The following is a 23,841-nucleotide window of genomic DNA, read 5'->3' on the forward strand; positions in this document are numbered from 1 at the left end:
AATCTGCAATATTACATAAAAATACGAAAGTAAACAAAATGGGGAGAATAGTAGCAATAACTACTTAAATGAGCTCTGAAATGCGTGTAAAAAGGGATGTAAAACATCATATAAATGACACGCATCAGCAAGCCATACAAGAAACGTCATGAATTCTCAAGGAAAATCCGATGAACGATTTTGGTGTTTGACGGAATACTCTATTATGTGTTAAGAGGTTGCACATATTATGGAAGTCCGAACACACGTAAAGATTTATGAAAATCCTAAACTTTTCAAGTTAAAAGGAGAAATAAGAAGTTTTGGAAAGATACTTAGTTGAATAAGAAGTTACTCAAAACTAATCTTTCCTAACAATGCTAGGACTTGTGAGAAGTGCTAGGCTAATCATCTTGTCAAATTGTTGCAAGATTCTGCAAAACATATACCTAGTGCATTGTTTGTGGATGGAGTACTTGATCAGTACAAGTTATATCATTCACCACAAATTCATTCGTTATGTGATAATCGATAAGGAAGTTCGTTCAAGATAAAGAACCAAAACCAAGGTCGGGAACCTTGATGTGTACTTGGTAAGGTTCATGCTATGAGAAGATAACATGAACATAAAGGAAAATGCGATTATAAGAAGTTTGAACACATGGACACATGACATGTTAAACTTCTATTGCAATCAACAAGTGTTTTTAAACTTACGATTTGCATCACAAGGTTGAAATATGGTATTGACTACCCGAGTGTGATGTCGACATTTGTCGTTTGAGTTATTATTAACTCACCTTGTACATTGTTATATCCAAACGGGTTGTGGAGACAATTGAACCCCGTTAAAGTGAACATGGATTAACATAGTATTTGCCCATAGTTACTTACATGAGGTGACGTCTCGAAGTGACTAGAGTGTGATGCGATTGATGGCAAGTTCAAGTGCCATAGAGTCATGTGAGATGACTAGTCGATCACATAGGCAGACTGTTAGGAACATTTTGTCGGGCCTAATGACCGCTTATAGAGTTCTGGCAAATTTATATAGCCTGGTCGTGGCGAGAGCTGCTATAGTATTCAAATGAGTCGATTCTTTTGACTAAAGACTATTCGCCTAAGATGGCACAGTTTCAGATTAACTTTGATTTGTGTTACTACGACCTTCGTAAATGGGGTCAAATGGGCATATGTTGGGTTATGATGGCTGTGGCTAGTCGAAGGAAATGAGTGCGATAGGAATTGTCCATCCCTAGTCAGGGTTATAACAATATCTCAGGGCCGCTCGAGGAGTAATGAACTGGAAATGCGTGGCCACGCTCGGAATGTATCCATGGTGGATAAATCCGGTCAATCAGTTATTCTCCAGATCGAGGAAACCACTCTTGATATGATCACTTGCAAGTACGACCTGAAAGACACCTTGCATTGAGTGGGAGATAGTAATAGGACAAGAGAATTGGTGACGCACACTTGTCGAGGACAAGTGGGAGATTGTTGGTGAAAGAAAAGTAGATCTATATACTAACATATTCATATATGTCTTAATTTAATTTGTCATAAAATTAAAGATGGATTTTATGCATGCAAACAAATGAGCAAAATAGAGGAGAAATCATGTTCTTACATTGTGATTTCGGTTTTAAGGGCACAAGAGAGATCACCTTTCTCTCTTGTTCTTGTGCTTTCCTTTAATGGAAGAACTAAGATCCAAGTGTAGGATCTCTTGTTAGGATTTATACCCAAAGCTTTCTCTTAATAAAATTAATATTATAGGAACTAGTACAATATTAATTTAGTAGAAAATTACCCAAAATATTACATATTACACTTAATATTTCGGTTTTTGGAGGAGGAAGAATAGGAGCTTTTTATCTCTCTAAAACTCTTATTTTAGATAAGTGAAAGTGTGAATGAATAATAATCTTACATTATTGTATATTAGGTAAAATTAAGAGGAAAAACCAAGTGGTTTTCCTCTTCATAAAACCGGGTGGGAGAGAGGCCAAAGGAGAGCCAATGCATGCATAGCTTGTTCTTTATAATAAACAATAGGGTTTCATGGCTAGTGACTAGGGTAATCATCATGCCCTCCACTAATAAAATCAACATATTATTAGCTTAAAACTCCTCCCATTTTCGGCACATTGGATAATATGGGATCCATTTTATTTTTGTCAATTTGTCTTATGTCACATGTCATATGTCACATAAATTTGTTATATATTTTTAACATATTAAAAATCAACGTATTATTAAAAATACGTCACAAACAAAAATTGACTTAGTAATTTCATAATTACTTATACCAAAATATTTTACCATTTATAAATCACAACAGATTGTATTTATAAAAATTCATTCAATTTCAATTGTTTCTTTAAACAATAATTTCATCCGAGTAATGATACAATTCGATTACTCAGACCGTATCCCATTTAATTACATTTCAATTTGATACGTAAATTTTACTTCCAAATTCGTCCGTCAAATTTTCAAGTAATTTAATTAACTCGTAACGTTATACGATTAATTAAATGATCAATTAAGAGAGTTGCCCTATAGGTATGACCTAGGGGATCAACTGATCACCACCGTCGCACGACAGTAATGTCAAACTCTAGTCAGCCAATCATTACCGATATATGTTGATCAGTTGACAGTAAAATATTACTTCCCAATTGTATTCTTTATAATGAGATTTAAACATGTGATCATCATGATCAACAGTCGTGATCGCATTATTGTCGGAGGACACATATTCCAACAATCTTCCACTTGTCCTCGACAAGTGTGCGTCACCAATTCTCTTGTCCTATTACTATCTCCCACTCAATGCAAGGTGTCTTTCAGGTCGTACTTGCAAGTGATCATATCGAGAGTGGTTTCCTCGATCTGGAGAATAACTGATTGACCGAATTTATCCACCATGGATACAATCCGAGCGTGGCCACGCATTTCCAATTCATTACTCCTCGACTGGCCCTGAGATATTGTTATAACCCTGACTAGGGGTGGACAATTCCTATCGCACTCATTCCTTTCGACTAGCCACAGCCATCATAACCCAAAATATGCCCATTTGACCCCATTTACGAAGGTCGTAGTAACACAAATCAAAGTTAATCTGAAACTGTGCCATCTTAGGTGAATAGTCTTTAGTCAAAAGAATCGACTCATTTGAATACTATAGTAGCTCTCGCCACGACCAGGCTATATAAATTTGCCAGAACTCTATAAGCGGTCATTAGGCCCGACAAAATGTTCCTAACAGTCTGCCTATGTGATCGACTAGTCATCTCACATGACTCTATGGCACTTGAACTTGCCATCAATCGCATCACACTCTAGTCACTTCGAGACGTCACCTCATACAAGTAACTATGGGCAAATACAATGTTAATCCGTGTTCACTTTAACGGGGTTCAATTGTCTCCACAACCCGTTTGGATATAACAAAGTACAAGGTGAGTTAATAATAACTCAAACGACAAATGTCGACATCACACTCGGGTAGTCAATATCATATTACAACCTTGTGATGTATATCGTAAGTGTAAACACTTATTGATTGCAATAGAAGTTTAACATGCCATGTGTCCATGTGTTCAAACTTCTTACACTTGCAATTTCCTTTACATTCATGTTCTCCCTCTCATAGCATGAATCTTACCAAGTACACATCAAGGTTCCCGACCTTGGTTTTGAGTTCTTTATCTTGAAAGAACTTTCTCATCGATTATCACATAACGAACGAATTTGTGGTGAATGATATAACTTGTACTGATCAAGTACTCCATCCATACACAATGCACTAGGTATATGTTTTGTAGAATCTTGCAACAATTTGTCAAGATAATTTGACCTAGCACTTCTCACAAGTCCTAGCATATAAGGAAAGATTAGTTTTGAGTAACTTCTCATTCTCTAACTAAGTATCTTTCCAAAACTTCTCATTTCTCTTTCTAGCTTGAAGGGTTAAGGATTTTCATAAATCCTTATATGTGCTCGGATTTTCTATAATATGTGCAACCTCTTGACACACAATAGAGCATTCCGTCAAACACTGAAATCGCTCATCGGATTCTATTCGAGAATTCATGACGTTTCTATTATGGCTTACCAATCAATCATCATGCTCTTATGCATATGATTCATAATTGGACATGTACATGATTATTCTAATGGCGGAAACATTAGTTACTAATAATCATGAGATCAACCGTTCATAGGTTCAATGAACGACCATGACTGCTAATGGCAATTCCATTTTCATCTATGAATAACCTATGTGAATGTTGATACGATGTGTATCTCTTAATACTAATCCAACATCCCTTGATGTAATTGGATTCATCATAGTCCATTTTCATCCAGAATTGAAAACTCAAATGCTTCTTTATGAAAGAAGGTATTAGCTCGTCATTCTTTAATGAGTGATGAGTTGTAAACATTCGAAGGATGATGGCTCCCACTAAATTCCATGTCTTCACATGACAATTTCCTAACTCCCACTCAATTTCACACATTTCGAAATTGACTTCTCAATCGAAACTTATTCAAGAATTGAAATATAAATTGCATTGTCAAGTTATTAAGATAAAACCATATATGTTCCCATCATATCCTTTCAAAATACCTATTTTGAAGTGGTCTCATCTTAACCTTACGGAAAGAGATTTTAAATCTCCAACACACTCATGTCATAATGATGTGTAGCAATGTCATTATTCAAATATAAATAATATCTAGAACACGTCCTTCGAAAATACCCTTTTGGAAGGAGGTTTAACCATTTCATAATGAGGTTAAGCAATGACATTTTAAAACTTTGGCCATTGAAGATATCGGTATATCAATCTTTGCAACTCGATCATAACTAGTATGTTACTATGATTCATTTAGGCTCTTAAGTAAATCTCAAGGTTGAAACTATTGGTCAAAATTTATCATATAGAACTTAGTCAAAAACTTGTTAAGACTTTACATTAGTCATTTTTCTTCCAAAACTTTATTTTGGTCTCCTCGTGTAGTTATCATAAGAATATGCTCTTATGATTACTTCACTTGGTCTCTTTAGTCATATAGAACTTACTTGAGACCATAGATCTCATCTATTCGGTATACTATGTAAATAGATATACCTTCATTCAAATCATTCTCTCTTGCGTAGATCTTCATTTACACAAGTACACAATTTTATCTTGCCTTGTGTGTTGTGTCCTCATTTTTCTCCCACTCTATCTTTAGAATAAATACACTATAGATTCAAAGATAGCATATGAGACACAAATAATGATGTTGAAGTTATAAGGAGAACTATCTCATAGATTGACTAATAGTTATAGATTTCATATGTGTACTTGGTGATTGACATTCCTTTAAGAGAGTTCATAGACTCAAAATCGTTTTATAAATGATCATACACAAGCCTTAAGCATGTGGACATATAATGAAACCCGTCATTATATTTGTCTATTAGATCACTTTAAGTGAATGATCTTATGTTTCTAAGAGCAAGCATTTAAACATGAATTTTAGAACAAAAGGATAAAATGATAAAACGGGTGACTTGGGTTGCAAACCAAGTCACCATTATCCAAATACAACCCATTATCCAAAATACCTTTCCATGTCAAACACGAAAACTTAAGGTTCTAAAATCCAAAACATAATTTAAAATAAGACAATGAAAAGCAAAGCTCCATGAAAGCTATCCCTAGCTTCTTGATGGTTTCTCATGCTTGCTTTTCCTTTCCCTTGTCTTTGCTTGGTGGAGGCCATATTTGCAATAAAAAGGGAGATACATTATCACAACTTTGCATCATAATACCATAGTTGAATTAGAAACATAAAAGAAGGATAGTCATTTACCTACTGGAGTAATCTTTCCAGCCTTAATATCACCAAGGTATTTGGAACAATTTCTTTTCCAATGTCCCATACCATTACAATAATGGCATTTATCAAGAGGACCCTTCTTGATTTTTAAAGTGCTAGCTTCACAAGTCTTAGCTTTGGTGAATGTGCGAGCTTGCTTTTTGCCCTTTCTCCCATTCTTCTTGAACTTCCCCTTACTCTTAGTGCTTATGTTAAGCACATCCTTTGGAGGGTTCACATTTAACCCCATGTCCCTTTCGGCTTGCACAAGTAACTTGTGCAACTCCTCAAGAGACACATCCTTGTCTTGCATGTTAAAATTCACCCGAAATTGAACATATGCTTTGACTTTGGACAAGGAGTGTAGAATCCTATCTACAATGAGTTCTTTGGGGATTTCAACCTTTTGAATCTTCAATGTCTCGACAAGCTCCATAAGTTTGAGCACATGAGGGCTAACCTTTTGGCCCTCTTTGAAGTCGAGATCAAAGAATGCCGCGGCCGCCTCATATTGGACGATCCGCGGAGTTTGTGAAAACATTGTCACAAGCTTGGAGTAAATCTCATTAGCATTGCCCATTTTAAAGGCTCTCCTTTGGAGGTCCGCCTCCATCGCAAATATCAAGACATTTTTCATTGCGGCGGACTCCTTTTGGTAAGCCTCATATGCTTCCCTAGTGGCTGCGGTCGACCTAGTAGTAGGTTCGGGTGGAGAGGCCTCGGTAAGGTAACGAAGCTTGTCGTCACCTTGGGCGGCCAATTTGAGTTGGGCATCCCAATCGGAGAAATTTGACCCATTCTTTTCAAGTTTACATCGATCCATAAAGGATCGGAGCCATGATGAACTAGCGAGAGGTGTGGCGTTTGGAGTTGGTGTTGCCATTTGTTATGAGGAAAAAGAAGTGGTCTACAAAACAAAATATAAGGAGTAAAACAAATGTCGTTTTAATAATAATACTCGTAAAAATGTATGATTTAAACAAGTTTTATGCATTTTTCTAGTGACCTCTACCCAACTAGATAAATGATTCCAAGACCCAAATTCATATCAACTTAGGCACGGGATAGCCGATGGAACCCTTATTAATATAACTCGGTGGATTAACGTTTAATCGATTCTACTTCTAGAACTCTTGGTCGATAAAATTACTCTAATATTTATCTATAGCCCGGAACACATGCGACTACGGTCACGAATACTTCCGTTGAGGTGAATCCAAATTTCGAATAAATGTGTCCATGATCCAAATTCACATTAATTTGGGCACGGGATGGCCGATGAAACCCTCATCAACACGAATTCGGTGGATAGACATTCATCACCCACTTCCCCTACGTAACAAGGTTTGTACCCCGGGATGGCCGAGTGCACTCCCTCGCGAAATAGGTTTTCATGGTTTCTACTATTTGGTAAGGCTATGTCTCAATTAATTGTTTTAGCGAGAGGTCATGTCAATTTATTATCTATCACGTTTTAAGTGAACTAAAGCGGTGAACTACGATAATTTTAATTGACACGGTCGATAAACTTGATAAAATAAGATGCATGTTTTAGTTATGGCGATTTAGCGATGCATGCGACATAAAATAAAATGCAAGCATAAAAATAAATAAATCCTAGTATGGCCTTTCCTAAAATAGAAAAACTATTTAACTATTACATATTCGGAAACCAACTCCATTGGTCCCTTGAACTTCGGTTGTGGCACGCATCTCGAGGTAACACCGTCTTTATGTATCGCCATTCTTGAAGAAATCCGTCTTTGGGAACTCCGGAATGAATAAAATTACATAATAAATTACATAATTTCCTATTATACATTTGTAACTAAAATAAAATAAATCTATTAAATTACAAAACGGTGATATGAGATCACAATAAAATTACAACCGAATCGATATTCCCATACATTTCTGGAAATACCAATTAAAATCTAAGGCCATACTAAGTAAAATTACATAATTCAAAAATTACATAAATTAAAATTATGACAATCATAAAGAAAATGCAGCATTATAATATGTATGAACATACTCAATTTTATGCTAAATCGCCTTTAATTAGCCAATATCGTATATTACTTGGTTTTTACGGATTTGCGTGATTTCAATATTTTACAATCACAAAAATACATAAATTCATATTTATGCATAAGTTAATTACCCTAACCTCTTAGGACTCAAAATTTATTCTTCACTAATTATTTGACCATAATTAACTCATATTTATAAAATTGTTCATTAATGGACTAAAAATTACAAAAATAGGCTATAAACTTCAAATAAAACACAAAATTTCAAATAAATTTGAAATTTGAAATTTAAACTCATGAACATTCTGGAAAAATACCATGACACTCATAATGTTCAAAATCTTAGGTCAAAAATTTCGAAATTTTTCCGGAAAAAACAATGTTGCGGTTTATCGGTTTTTAATAAAATAATCATAAAAACATGAGAAAAATTTTATTCATCAACTTTTCAATTTTAAATCTGACAAAGATAATAAAATGCAACATTAGATGTTTTTTCCTTAGTCATAGATTATGTTTTATTAATTTTTCACTAATAATGTCACTATTTATGCTATTTTTCTTCAAAAATCCATAAATCATGCAAAAAGACTTCACTATAGCCCATTATTTTACACACATCTTGTAAAATTGCATGTGACAACATATTAAATTTCTATGACTAGATTCGAAATTTAACTCATATTAACCTATTTTTCACCTAAATCCGAATTTAATAATGAAAAATCCATTTTTCGAGCATAACAAGTCCAAAAATTATGAAAATTTACAGGTTATCTCAAAATAATATATGTGACAACATATCCAAAAATCACTGGAAAATTCGAAGTATAGCTAATTTTAGACCGAAAATGACATTTTTACTCATAAAATCATATTTAAATGTCATTATTGTATAATATGAACAATAAAAATCCGTAAATTTAACAAAAATATCCTAAAACATTTTAGGACCAGAAATTTTAACATGCATGAATTAATTTCGTTATATATCATAATAACACAAATTTTACAAGTTTTATATGTTAATCTTTATAACTCGGAAAAACTTTTAACCGATTCGCATGCAAACAACCATGGCTCTTGATACCAATTGAAGGAAAAGTAGATCTATATACTAACATATTCATATATGTCTTAATTTAATTTGTCATAAAATTAAAGATGGATTTTATGCATGCAAACAAATGAGCAAAATAGAGGAGAAATCATGTTCTTACATTGTGATTTCGGTTTTAAGGGCACAAGAGAGATCACCTTTCTCTCTTGTTCTTGTGCTTTCCTTTAATGGAAGAACTAAGATCCAAGTGTAGGATATCTCCTTAGGATTAATACCCAAAGCTTTCTCTTAATAAAATTAATATTATAGGAGCTAGTACAATATTAATTTAGTAGAAAATTACCCAAAATATTATATATAACACTTAATATTTCGGTTTTTGGAGGAGGAAGAATAGGAGCTTTTTATCTCTCTAAAACTCTTATTTTAGATAAGTGAAAGTATGAATGAATAATAATCTTACATTATTGTATATTAGGTAAAATTAAGAGGAAAAACCAAGTGGTTTTCCTCTTCATAAAACCGGGTGGGAGAGAGGCCAAAGGAGAGCCAATGCATGCATAGATTGTTCTTTACAATAAATAATAGGGTTGCATGGCTAGTGACTAGAGTAATCATCATGCCCTCCACTAATAAAATCAACATATTATTAGCTTAAAACTCCTCCCATTTTCGGCACATTGGATAATATGGGATCCCTTTTATTTTTGTCAATTTGTCTTATGTCACATGTCATATGTCACATAAATTTGTTATGTATTTTTAACATATTAAAAATCAACGTATTATTAAAAATACGTCACAAACAAAAATTGACTTAGTAATTTCATAATTACTTATACCAAAATATTTTACCATTTATAAATCACAACAGATTGTATTTATAAAAATTCATTCAATTTCAATTGTTTCTTTAAACAATAATTTCATCCGAGTAATGATACAATTCGATTACTCAGACCGTATCCCATTTAATTACATTTCAATTTGATACGTAAATTTTACTTCCAAATTAAATCATCAAAATTTTCAAGTAATTTAATTAACTCGTAACGTTATACGATTAATTAAATGATCAATTAAGAGAGTTGCCCTATAGGTATGACCTAGGGGATCAATCGATCACCACGTCGCACGACGATAATGTCAAACTCTAGTCGCCAATCATTACCGATATATGTTGACCGATTGACAAGTAAAATATTACTTCCCAATTGTATTCTTTATAATGAGATTTAAACATGTGATCATCATGATCAACGATCGTGATCGCATTATTGTCGGAGGACACATATTCCAACAGTTGGAATATGTGTCCTCCGACAATGATGCGATCACGACTGTTGATCATGATGATCACATGTTTAAATCTCATTATAAAGAATACAATTGGGAAGTATTTTACCACAACGATCAATATATATCGTAATGATTGGGTCGACTAGAGTTTGACATTACTCTGTGTCGTCGCGGTGGTGATCAGTTGATCCCCTAGGTCATACCTATAGGGCAACACTCTTAATTGATCATTTAATTAATCGAATAATGTTACGAGTTAATTAAATTATTTGAAAATTGACGGACGATTTTGGAAGTAAAATTTACGTATCTCATTGAAATTTGATTAAATGAGATACGGTCTGAGTAATTGAATTGTATCATTACTCAGATGAAATTATTGTTTAAAGAAACAATTGAAATTGAATGAATTATTATAAATACAATTTATTGTGATTTGTAAATTGGTAAATATTTTGGTACAAGTAATTATGAATTACTAAGTCGATTTTTGTATATGACGTATTTTTATTAATACGTTGATTTTTAACATGTTAAAAATACATAACAAATTTATGTAACATATGACATGTGACATAAGACAAATTGACAAAAATAAAATGGATTCCATTTTATGTATGTACGAAATTAAGGGGAAGAATTAGGCTAATATTGTGTTGTTTAAATTAGTGGAAAACATAATCATTCATTAATAGCCTAGCCTTGCAACCCTAGTTTGCATTGTGAAGATAAACAAAGGCATGCATTGGCTCCCCTCCACACCTCCTACCCGGTTTTACCACAAGAAAAGGCAAAGGGTTTTTGTCTTATATTTTTGATATACACTACATGCATGAGTGTGTATTATTATTCATTCTAACTCATCTAAAATAAGAATTTTAGAAAGATAAAAATACTTTCCTCTTCTCTTCTCTCTAAACCGGTTTTTAGAGACAAAAACCAAATTATTTTTGGGTCAATTTTCTACAAAATTAATATTATCTAGTACTCATAATATCAATTTTAATTAAGAGTGAGCTTTGGGTATAAATCCTTGGGAAAGATCCTACACTTGGGTCTTTGTTCATCCAAAAGGGAAAGCTCAAGAACAAGAGAGAAAGGTGATCTCTCTTGTGCCCATATTAACCAAATTTCCAATGTAAGAACAAAGTTTCTTCTTTATTTTGTTTAAAAGTTTGCATGCATAAGATTATTAGTTAATTTTATGATAAATTAAATTAAAACATATATGAATATGTAAGTATATAGATGTACTTTTCTTTCAATCGGTATCAAGAGCCATGGTTGTTTGCATGCAAATCGGTTAAAAGTTTTTCCGAGTTATAAAGAATAACATATAAAACTTGTAAATTTGTGTTATTATGATATATCACGAAATTAATCCATGCATGTTAAAATTTCTTATCCTAAAATGTTTTTAGGATATTTTGGTTAATTTACGGATTTTTATTGTTCATATTATACAATAATGGCATTAAAATATGATTTTATGAGTAAAAATGTCATTTTCGGACTAAAATTAGCTATACTTCATATTTTCCAGTGATTTTTGGATATGTTGTCACATATATTATTTTGAGATAACCTGTAAATTTTAATAATTTTGGACTTCTTATGCTCGAAAAATGGTTTTTTCATTATTAAATTCGGATTTAGGTGAAAAATAGGTTAATATGAGATAAATTTCGAATCTGGTCATAGTAATTTAGTATGTTATCACATGCAATTTTACAAGATGTGTTAAAATAATAGGCTATAGTGAAGTCTTTTTGCATGATTTATGGATTTTTGAAGAAAAATAGCATAAATAGTGACATTATTAGTGAAAAATTAATAAAACATAATCTATGACTAAGGAAAAACATTATATGTTGCATTTTATTATCTTTTTCAGATCTAAAATTGAAAAGTTGATGTATATATTTTTTCACATATTTTTATGATTATTTTAGTTAAAACCGATCAACCGCAACATTGTTTTTCCGGAAAAATTAGAAATTTTTAACCTAAGTTTTTGAACATTATGAGTGTCATGGTATTTTTTCCAGAATGTTCATGAGTTTAAATTTCAAATTTTGAATTTATTTGAAATTTTTGTAATTTATTTGAAGTTTATAGCTTATTTTTATAATTTTAAGTCCATTAATGAACAAATTTTATAAATATGAGTTAATTATGGTCAAATAATTAGTGAAGACTAAATTTTGAGTCCTAAGAGGTTAGGGTAATTAACTTATGCATAAATATGAATTTATGTAATTTTTGTGATTGTAAAATGTTGAAATCACGCAAATCCGTAAAAACCGAGTAATATACGATATTGGCTAATTAAAGGCGATTTAGCATAAAATTGGGCATGTTCATACATATTGTGAAGATAAACAAAGGCATGCATTGGCTCCCCTCCACACCTCCTACCCGGGTTTACCATAAGAAAAGACAAAGGGTTTTTGTCTTATATTTTTTATATACACTACATGCATGAGTGTGTATTATTATTCATTCTAACTCATCTAAAATAAGAATTTTAGAAAGATAAAAATACTTTCCTCTTCTCTTCTCTCTAAACCGGTTTTTAGAGACAAAAACCAAATTATTTTTGAGTCAATTTTCTACAAAATTAATATTATCTAGTACTCATAATATCAATTTTAATTAAGAGTGAGCTTTGGGTATAAATCCTTGGGAGAGATCCTACACTTGGGTCTTTGTTCATCCAAAAGGGAAAGCTCAAGAAAAAGAGAGAAAAGTGATCTCTCTTGTGCCCATATTAACCAAATTTCCAATGTAAGAACAAAGTTTCTTCTTTATTTTGTTTAAAAGTTTGCATGCATAAGATCATTAGTTAATTTTATGACAAATTAAATTAAAACATATATGAATATGTAAGTATATAGATCTAGTTTTCTTTCAATCGATATGATCACTTGCAAGTACGACCTGAAAGACACCTTGCATTGAGTGGGAGATAGTAATAGGACAAGAGAATTGGTGACGCACACTTGTCGAGGACAAGTGGGAGATTTTTGGGAAATGTGTCCTCAACAATAGTGCGATCACATGATTTAAATATAATTATTAAATATCATTTTAAGAATACATGTGGGATGTAATATTTTACAGTCAACTGGTCCACACATATCGGTAATGATTGGCTGACTAGAGTTTGACATTACTGTCGTGCGACGGTGGTGATCAGTTGATCCCCTTAGGTCATACCTATAGGGAAATACTCTTAATTGATTATTTAATTAATCGTATACCGATATGAGTTAATTAAATTGCTTAAAATTGACGGATGATTTTGTGAGTATAATTTACGTATCTTATTGTAAATATGATTAAATGAGACACGGTCTAAGTAATCGAATTGTTTTATTACTTAGATGAAATCATTGTTTACAGAAACAATTGAAACGGAATGAATAAATTATTATAAATACAGAATGTTGTAGTTTATAATTTGGAAACATTTTTGGTACGAGTAATTACGAATTACTAGTCGATTTTGTAAATGACATATTTTATGAGTATGTTGATTTTTAATAAGTTAAAAATACATTACATTGTGACATGTCATGTAACATGTTACATATGTTACAATTGACAAATGACAAAATAAAATGGACTATCCATTTTATGTTGAATATGCCGAAATAATGGAGGGAGTATATGATATACATTGTGTTTTTATCTTGAGTGGAAACCACAATTATTATACCTAAGGAGTAGCCATGCACACCTATGCTTTTGAGAAGAGCAAAAATAAAAGGGATTGGGCTACCTACCCAAGGCTCCTTCTCTCTTCTCTTTTTCGGCCATATCAAAAGAAAGAGAGCATTTTTCCTCTCTATGTTTTTCATTCATTCATTTTGTGATACACAATAAAATTTCTAGAGTAAGAAATCACTATTCTCTACATCTTATGATATTTAAAGAGAAATAATAACCTCACAAAAGCTCTCTCTTGACCGAAATATTCAAAAGTAAAAATACAATTTATATTGTGTCAATTTTATAGTAAAACTAATATTATTACTAGATCTAAATAATATTGGTTATTAAGAGATTCCTTGGGTATATGCTTTTGGGAGGGATTCTATATTTGAATCCTTGTTCTTCCATTTGGAGAGCTCAAGAACTAGTAAGGTAGGTGACCTTACTAGTACCCAAATATCCGAAACATGCAATGTAAGGAACCGATTTCTTCTTTTAAATATTGATGTTTGCATGCATAAGATCCACCATTTAATTTTATGACAAATTAAAATAAAACATATATGAATATGTTGAGTATTTAGATCTACTTTTCCTTCATTTTTATCATACAAGATTTCATATGGTGTCCGGCCACCGAGAACACGAGTTGGTGTCCTATTGATCAGATAGGCAGCGGTTAAGACGCATTCCCCCCAAAACTATATTGGTAAATTAGATTGGAATAGTAGGGTTCTTGCTTTTTCAAGTATGTGTCGATATTTCCGTTACACCCTCCCATTTTATTGAGGGGTGTCAATATTACTAATTTGAAATACCATTCCATTTTCTTTGTAAAAGGTCTTCAAAGGGCCTATTCCGTCTCATTATCACTTTATACTACCTTTACTTCCTTACAAAATTGAGTTTTAGTGTCATGCGAACAAAATTTATCATCAATTCACCAACTTCCCCTCGGTCTTTTATCAAACAGAGCTAGACTCGCCTACTACAATCGTCTACTATGGTTAAGAAATAATGTGCTGCGGATAAACTATCGGCTTGATATGATATGTCACAATAAATCAAATGAAATAAAACACTACTCTTATTATTAATGCAAAAACTTGAATGAGTTTGTTTTAAGCAACATGAATCGCAAACATGATTCGAATCCCAAATTAAATTGTGTCAAACGAAATTAGAAAAAAAAGGTAAGACACTACTTGAAGGATGGCCAAGCCTTCGGTGCCAAAGGCGAGAATTCCCGGTCACTTTTGTATTTCCCGCTACATGCTCACTGATAACACTTTATTTTACGTATTTTTAACCACATTTTATCTCTTTTTTAGTCTAATTAATAACCCGAGTTAGGTTAATTCGCCCATTTTGATATTAAATAGCACCATTAACCGATTAGTTTTAAATAATGTTATTCTATATTTGTTGTTAGTATTTTTGGTACTGCTTTCGTCTTCCTATTTTATAGGTACGAAGTTTGAACAAGAAAAGCGGTCAAAACAAATCAAAGAAAGAGGAAAAGAATATGAGCCTAATTAGGACGTGGCCCATCAATCCTCCATCATTCACATGAATCCACTCAAATGAAGTTGTGGCCCATTACATTGTCATGCTAGGCCTTTTGCTCTTTTGTTTAGATTGGTACAAATACCAAAAGATTGGCAGTAGCACTCGGTTTGGGTTTCATGGCAATTGATCAATTAAAGACCAAAATCCCACTTGGGCCCAAGTTCACTTGTACATGGAATTATGGCTGGAGACAAAAGAGGAGCTCCACATTTTCAGTTTTGGTTTTTGGCGTAGAGTAACAGTAAGTAAAATGAGGAGCCTTTTTTTGTGGTTCAGGGCAGAGAGAAACGAAGTAGGAAAGTAGGTAGATTAGGTTTACTTCATTAAAAAAATCAAAACAATTACACCATTTTAATTTGAAAGAGTTGTACCAAGAATTGATCATCTTATTTCCATTTAATTCATGTTGGGTAACTAATTCTTTTTCCCTTCAGAGGTTATTTTTTTTAGGGTTATTTATTGACAATAATCCAACCTAAGTCTTTCCTTCCCCATTTAATCCAACTTATTGATTATCCCATATTAATCCGATCTTTCCTATCATTTAACTTGAATTGATCTCGTCCCATATTTGACCTGCTAAAACCGGTTGCCCAAGAGGTCATCTTCTTTTCTTTTCTTTTTTTGTTTCCTTCTTCATTTCTCCATTGTTATTCTTCAAAGCTTCTCCTTCCTTCTTCATAAATCTTATGATTCTTATCCGTCATCACCCAAAACATTACAAATCCTCACAATTTCGACATCACCCAATTTGACATCACCACCCGAGCTCCACACCTGCAACCACCCAAAAAATATAAAAGGAGATATAACAAAATACCCAGAGGCATCATATTCATAAGTAACATTATCATCGGAACCCATTTGTAGCGGCTGTTCTACTTCTTCCTCGAAATCATGATCACCAGATTCCAACTCTGAGGTTTTTCTAATGAAATCAACAGAAGACTCACTTTTTGCATCACTATTATAAACATCAATCTTTTCCCCAATTAACCCACAACAACCAGCCGCCTCACCACCACCACCAACAATAACAACCACAAAAACGACAATAATACTACCGACACCAACCACCACCAAGAGATCTGGGTTCGTAACGAGGGCTGGTGGTTTTTCGTTGTTGTGTTGTGGTGTGTCTGAGGTTGTCGTCAGAGCTCCGTCGGCGGCAGGGAGTGGTCATCGTCAGTTGGGAGTTGGGTATTGGGGGTTGTGGGGGGTGGTGACCTGGTGAGAGAAGAGGGTTGGGTGAGGATGCGGTTATGCTTAGGTGGTTCGGTGGTGTGTTCTTAAAGTGATACGGTTCAGTGGTGGTGGTGGACATGCGGCGCGGTTCCGTGGCTGTGATTTTTAGTGTTTGGTGAAGGTTGAGACGGGATGAAGATTGAAGGTGGAAGGAGATGAAGATTGAAGGTTGAAGAGGATGTAGCAAGTGTTGTTTTAATGATTTTATTTAAATTTCTGTTATTTTTTATTTCTAAGGATGACCTCTTTAATAGTTTGCCTTTCCAACTTATCAAAATAAGTTAAATGGTAGTAAAGATCATATTAATATGGGATAATCAATTGGTTGGATTAAATGGGGGAAGAGGAGACTTAGGTTGGATTATTGTCATTAAATAACCTTTTTTTTATTGATTTATGCAATTATTTAGTTAAAGTTCCAATCTTTATTATTCTTGTCATGTTTAATATATTGTTATTGTTATTTGATTAGTTTGGTTTAGTTTACTTTAAAGTTTCAATGTTTTCCGTAAGTTTAATATTGTTATTAGAGTAGTAGTTAATATGTTTAATGTTAATTCTTGTATGATTAGTGAGTAATTTTTCACTAGAATTCGATTTAACCCCGACATGTATAAGTTACTTGATTAAATCCTATTTTAATTAGTTGTTATGGTGTAGTAAAGGTTGACTATGGGACTTGATTTGTCTTATGGGCTTAATTGTGGTAATTGTTGACTCTTGACCCTTGTCCATTGGCAAGAGCCGATGGGGTTGAGAATCGGGTTTACTATATCTAAGTTTAATTTTCAACCTAGGTTGAGACCGAGAGGGAGAACCAAGGGAGGGTACCCCTAGTCTTGTGTTTGAAATCGACCTTCGAGAGAAGGGCAGGGATGACCCGGATACCGACGTGGGCTTAATGACCTTAGTCAATACTAGGCTACCTTGAGAATTACTTGTGTTTTCAGGTAGTTGGGTATTAAACTTGGGATACCGACTTTCGAACCCGAGAGGGGGGTTAATCGGAATAATTAGTGTCCAAGTGCGAACCCGAGAGGTGGGGTACTTGGCGAATTAGAGACGTTTTCCACTTTACACATCACTTTAATGACTAATTAACGGGATTATAATAGTAAATAAACATGTCGAAGGTGAGATTCTATCTTAGGCCTTTCTTTATTGCTTAGACCAATATTATTTCTATTACTTGCTTTCTTACTTTAGTAGTCTTAATTAATTAGTATTTTAGTTAATTAGATTAAAATCAATCTTATTCTTGATTTGCGTAGCTAACTTGTAATTTGAGACAAACTAGTACTCGACCTTGATCTCCTTGTGGTTCGTCCTCGACTACCCTACTACATTAGTTTAGTTGAGTTAAATTGTTTGATTGGAGGAGGGCGACAAACCCCACTATCACTCACACTTTGACTTGAAGAAATAAACCCCGTTCCTTTACTCACCCTCTCCAATTTGCTTCCTCGTAGATTGATCCTGTATAACACAATTGTCGGAATAAAAAGTCCCAACATAGTTATTTTTTTTCAATAATTTGTTGAACAGAAATTAAATCACATGTTAATGATGGCACATATAAGGCGTCTTTGAGAACAAAATTATCTGTTAGCGTCACTTGTCCATGCTCACAAGCCTCGATGGAGCATATAATTTGCAAACTTATGACTAATTTAGTGGATTAATGTCAAGACAGATATGAACCAAAGTTCTGAACTTTTTTGCAATAAAATAGAGGAAAAACAAAGGATATTGTGTTGTTTTTGTGAGACGGATTTTCTGATTTTAATAAACAAGGTAAAATGTAATAAATGTAAAGATAGTAACAAGTTTAAGCATCCACAAAGGCAAGCTTAACTCGTCTTCTTAATCAAGTCACGAAGGTCGAGATTAAGGCTACTCCACGAAGGAAGAATGACTCCACGAAGGAAGTTGATTTGTTTTTGCACAAAGCAAATTTTTCATATCTCAAAAATTTGCCTTTTACAAACAAGGTGTGGCTCTTATATAGAGCATTACAAGTTCAACCAATAATATCCTAATAGTCTTAAAAGAACAATCTAACTATTGGTTTCTAACTACTCTAATCCAATGGTCAATTTATCATATAGTAAGAGAACAAAATACATTAAAGGACTGATGTACTACTACTTGGACAAGGAGGAGCTTTGCTTTGTCTTGTTTCATGATTCAATGCTGCTTCTGGCAGTAGAAACTAGTAAAGAGGAGACAAGAAGAAAATGAGGACAACATGTCGCTTTCTTTGGACCACCTTGTTTTCCAACAGTTGTCATGTGCATATTCTCACTAGGGATGGGAACGGGCCGGATCTGGACAGGGTTTAATATGATCCAGATCCGCGACATGAACGAGGGATCCAGATCCGGCGGGTCTAAATTGGCAAGATCCAGATCCGGACCCTACGGATCCGGGTAGGGTCCGGATTATCCGCGGGTCCTAATGTCCATGTACAAAATATTAAAAAAAAAATACGAAAAATTGATTTGTAGTTGAAAGTTCAGTGTGATTTACAGTAGCTTGACAAAAGTATTCTCATGTCTATTAAAGTATTTGAAAGTAGCTTAAAATCACTCTTACAAATCCAAGAGTACACTTTTACAAATCAAACTCTTACAAAATCAAAGTCCCACAAACTAAAAGTCCCATAATAAAAGCCATATAAAGTTGAGGAATGAGGTGGATACATGACGTAATTAGAATTGGTGTTTTTGTATTGTATGCATAAGCCAGGTCCTCATTTTATAATTCTTTTTTTTTTATTTATATTAAAACGGGTCTTAGGGTCGGATTAGGGTCTAGTCGACCAGATCCAGATCCGTTTTCAAATAAGTGGATCCAGATCCGATCTAGATCCATAGGGTCCGAAATACTAGGATCCATATCCTATCCATCAGGGTAGGGTCTAGCGGATCTGGACCGAATCCATGATCCGTTGCCATCCCTAATTCTCATTCAAAAAAGGTCTTGTTTTGCTCCAGTACAATGCTCACATACTTGGGACTATTTAGGGACTAATATCCATCATTTAAACGTGCCATTTAGAACGAGGAGGAAGACATAAATGTTACTGATGCACACATGTGCCAAAACGGACTATCGATGACATTGTTGAAATCAGACCCATCTTGCATACACCATAGCTTGCTCCTTAGAATGAAACAACATGCCCCACATGTACCAAATGAAATCTAAAAGCGTTATCTTTAATTTCCAATTGGAATCACATGAAATGGGCTTCTGGATTATGAGTTATACACGTTTGAGTGCTAGCAGGTCAATCCTAAACTAAGCTGTAAAGTTCAGCATTCAGGGGCATTTTGCAGACGTCATAACATCTTGATCAGGTGGAATTTGGAGACCCATGAATATCCAAATTGAAGCTAAATGAGTTAGCTTCCATCGCCAATTAGAATCATGCCAAGGTGTTGCCTGGTTTGGGCGATATGATCTCTTTAGTAGTGACAGGTCAGAATTGCTGTAACTGAACTAAGAAATCATGTCAGTCTTTGAGGCATTACTAAGAAAAATAAACACTATTAAACTTGACCATTCCAAGTCCATGAGAAATATGGCATTCTCAAGATTTTATACATATAAAGAACATAATTTTTGACCAAGTAAAACTCAAGATATGAGCATTTGAACAAAGCCATTCCTCAGCTCAATTCTGCCAGAATGCTATGGAAATGCTATTGTTTTAGATAATCTCATGGCTTGTTCTCTTGTCAAAATGCAATGCATCAACTCCCGTTGCAAACCCACTTTCTTCAAAAGAATTTGCCTCAAATTCCGTTTGATCAAAAACCATAACAACCAATTCCCTTAGCTCCTGCTGCAAACCCCCTAAGTTCAAAGAATTTGACCTCAAATTTTGGCAAAACAAAGGCAAGCACCTCAACACCATGGTATTTGAGTTTAACTACCACAAGACTTGGGTAGTCTTGTTTGAATGCTCAAAGACTAACCATCTATTGAATCCCCCTTGATCAAAGATCATTATAAAATACCTGATCATTGCAAGAATAGTCTCAGGAAATGCATTGCTTGTACCTGATGATTCAGATCCTTGTTTAGCAGCCCCGTTAGCGTTCCCTTGTAAAGTGGCAAAAAACTAAATTACAGCCTAAGTCTAAAAATAATTTCAGAGTTGAACTCGTGAATTATGCTTGTCAACATCTTACTCTTGTTACGACTTCTTGAGCACATACAGTACTCGCAATCAAAATCTCTTGGAACAAATATCACAATGAAAGGCATTGGCCTCATATTGATACCATGTACTTCAGCACTCGTAGCACACAAATAAAAAAGCTCACCTATACACAATAAGCCTGATATTGGCTCATTTCTGATAACACTCTTGGATGACCAGCCCTCCCATGGAAATTCAGATCCCAATTCACTAAGTTGAGCATAAGCAAGCTTCAAATCATCCCCTAGGGTACCCGCATTTACATTCAACTCCATTTGAATGGAATTCATTCCAACCAAGGGATCACCCTCATCAAGACAATTACTTTCATTAGTGTTAGGACCTTCTAAACCAAAGCTCAAAAGCTTCATGTCATAAGAATAAGGCTTATATCCTAGCTTAATGTCTTGGACAATATATCGGACTATGACAGTCTCTAGAACCGCCTCATTGTCACCAAAGGTTGCACCCTGCGTGAGTGGAACCTCACACTTAAACGCCTTACTACAGCTCATGAAAACATCATGCTTAGTATTAGGCAACGCTAAGGACTTCATATAAATTTCATGCTCATGGATCAAACTTTCAGAAATTAGAGCAAGATCACACAACAACTCAAATGAATTAATTTGATTCATATTTATCCAATTCTGAATTTCTGAGTTTGGCCCATTATAAAACAAATTTCTCCTCTTAAAATTGTCATTAGAATCACCACAAATGAAATCTAGTTCATTGAACACAATGGTATAATCCTTAACACTCAATGTGTAACACCCCCGTTTATTTAAGGGCCTGAACTAGGACTCCTCAGATAAATGACGGTGTTACCATCTCGGTTTCCCGAGGTAGTGAATAACAAATTAAACTCCAAGGCAACTTATATAAATCCTTTAACTTAATTACTACAACTTCTTTTACAACAACTATAAAGAACTACATAAATGGAAGTGGAAGTCTTCTAAATAATGATCTAACTACTATGTCTTCTGATCCAGTGTCTCACGCCCATCAAGCTCCCGTCCTATCTTTTAAACCTGTCAAGTCTGCTCCCCATAAAACGGTTCATCACAGGTGTTCACGAATACACAGGGTCAACCACGAGGTTGAGTAGGGAAAACAATAAAACAGTAAATATGATATGCATGATACTCCGTCACCTCCATCTCCATCTCAACTCATCACACACAACCCCGGCACGCCCAGCCATACCGATCCCCGGTAGACTATATATATCGACCGTAGTCGATCTGCCCGCTCGCAGCGGAGGACACCAGGGCAAGTCCTGCAGAACCCGCCTGGGCCTTATCACAACATCACATCGTATCTCAACATCGTCACCACCACATCATCCTCCAACTCCAATGCATATGCAATGCTCAACAGTAATCAATGCAACATGATATGTATATCAATGAATGAAATCATGCCAGCTATCAAAATAATGAAATAACATAATCAACACGAACAGCTCAGTCAACCACACTCCAGTATAGGAATCATAACATAATTTACAACCACGCACAAGTCATCGATCACAGCTCGGTCACATGTAACACAACAACTCAACATAATTTAACAACACCGGTAAGTCAAGTGTATTTCCCTACCTCAGAACTGCAGTCAATTAGTCGGAAGCTCAGTGATAATCCACAATAATTCGCCCTCTGAAAGATAATGAAATGATAACCAATTACTTAACTATTCCCGTTCCCAAAATAGAAATTACTAAAAATAGAATTTCTTAAAATGGAAACTTCCCGATATAGTAACTTTTCTCTTTTAACAAACCCGACTCAAAAACCCGTCTCTAATTATTTTAAACAACACGGGAATTAACTAATTAATTTAGAATACGACCCGATACGAAATATAACGATTAAATCAATAAAAACCGTTTCGAACAACCAAAACAGCCCGTACCCCTTCACACTCATCCACACACCACCACAGGCCACCGTGAGGCCGTGTCAACCACCAGCCCCAACACCCACCTCAAACCAGCCACCCGAGACCACCTCCAGTAGGGTCGACTCCCGCCGGCGAGGTGAACCACGGCCGCCAAACACCTGGTTCACCACCACGCAACACCAAACATCCCTTTTCTCCACTCACCACCCCCGCACCTATTAACTACTCCCTGCCCAAACCACCACCATTCTTCTCGCCGCCAACCCATGAACACCGACAACACAAAGACCACCTCGTCGACCTCCCCTAGTCACGACGGTGGCGCCACCCAAAACCCACTGGTCTAAACTCCCCTGAAAACCGTGTATAAACCTGCTTCCTACCCCCTTATCGACACCGCCTCCCTCTGCCCTTACAACCACCTAAGACCACCCTAACCGCCACCAAAGCACTCGTCACCAACCACCCTTTACGTATACCCAGACACCAGCCACCATTATCCCCTCCCTAAGACACACAACAACTGCCAAAAACTCGACATAAAACAAAAACAGAGAAGGGAGTCTAACTTCTTACCTTGCCGCCACCACAACAGCCACCACGGCCAACCACAGCCATCGACAAAAGTCCCTAGCCCTTCCTTGCTCTGCTGTCAACACTCGCGGCCACACCCTCTCCCTCTCTAAGCGTGAAATCTGGTGTTTTGGTGTTGGTGAAGGAGGGAGGCGTGTGAGATGAGGGGTGTGTGTGGTTAGGGTAAAATTAGGTTAAAACTTAGGTTAAAGATCAAGTTAGAAGGTAAATGGGTCATGGGTATGGGTAACGTGATATGGGTCATGGGTAAGCTATCGTTCAGTTAAACCCGTCTCAACAAGTTTACGAGTAACTTGGTCTTACGATATCAACACGACTAAACAATTACTCGACTCGATAAA

The sequence above is a fragment of the Silene latifolia genome, chromosome 6 (genome assembly GCF_048544455.1).
Source record: "Silene latifolia isolate original U9 population chromosome 6, ASM4854445v1, whole genome shotgun sequence".
Lineage (NCBI taxonomy): Eukaryota > Viridiplantae > Streptophyta > Magnoliopsida > Caryophyllales > Caryophyllaceae > Silene > Silene latifolia.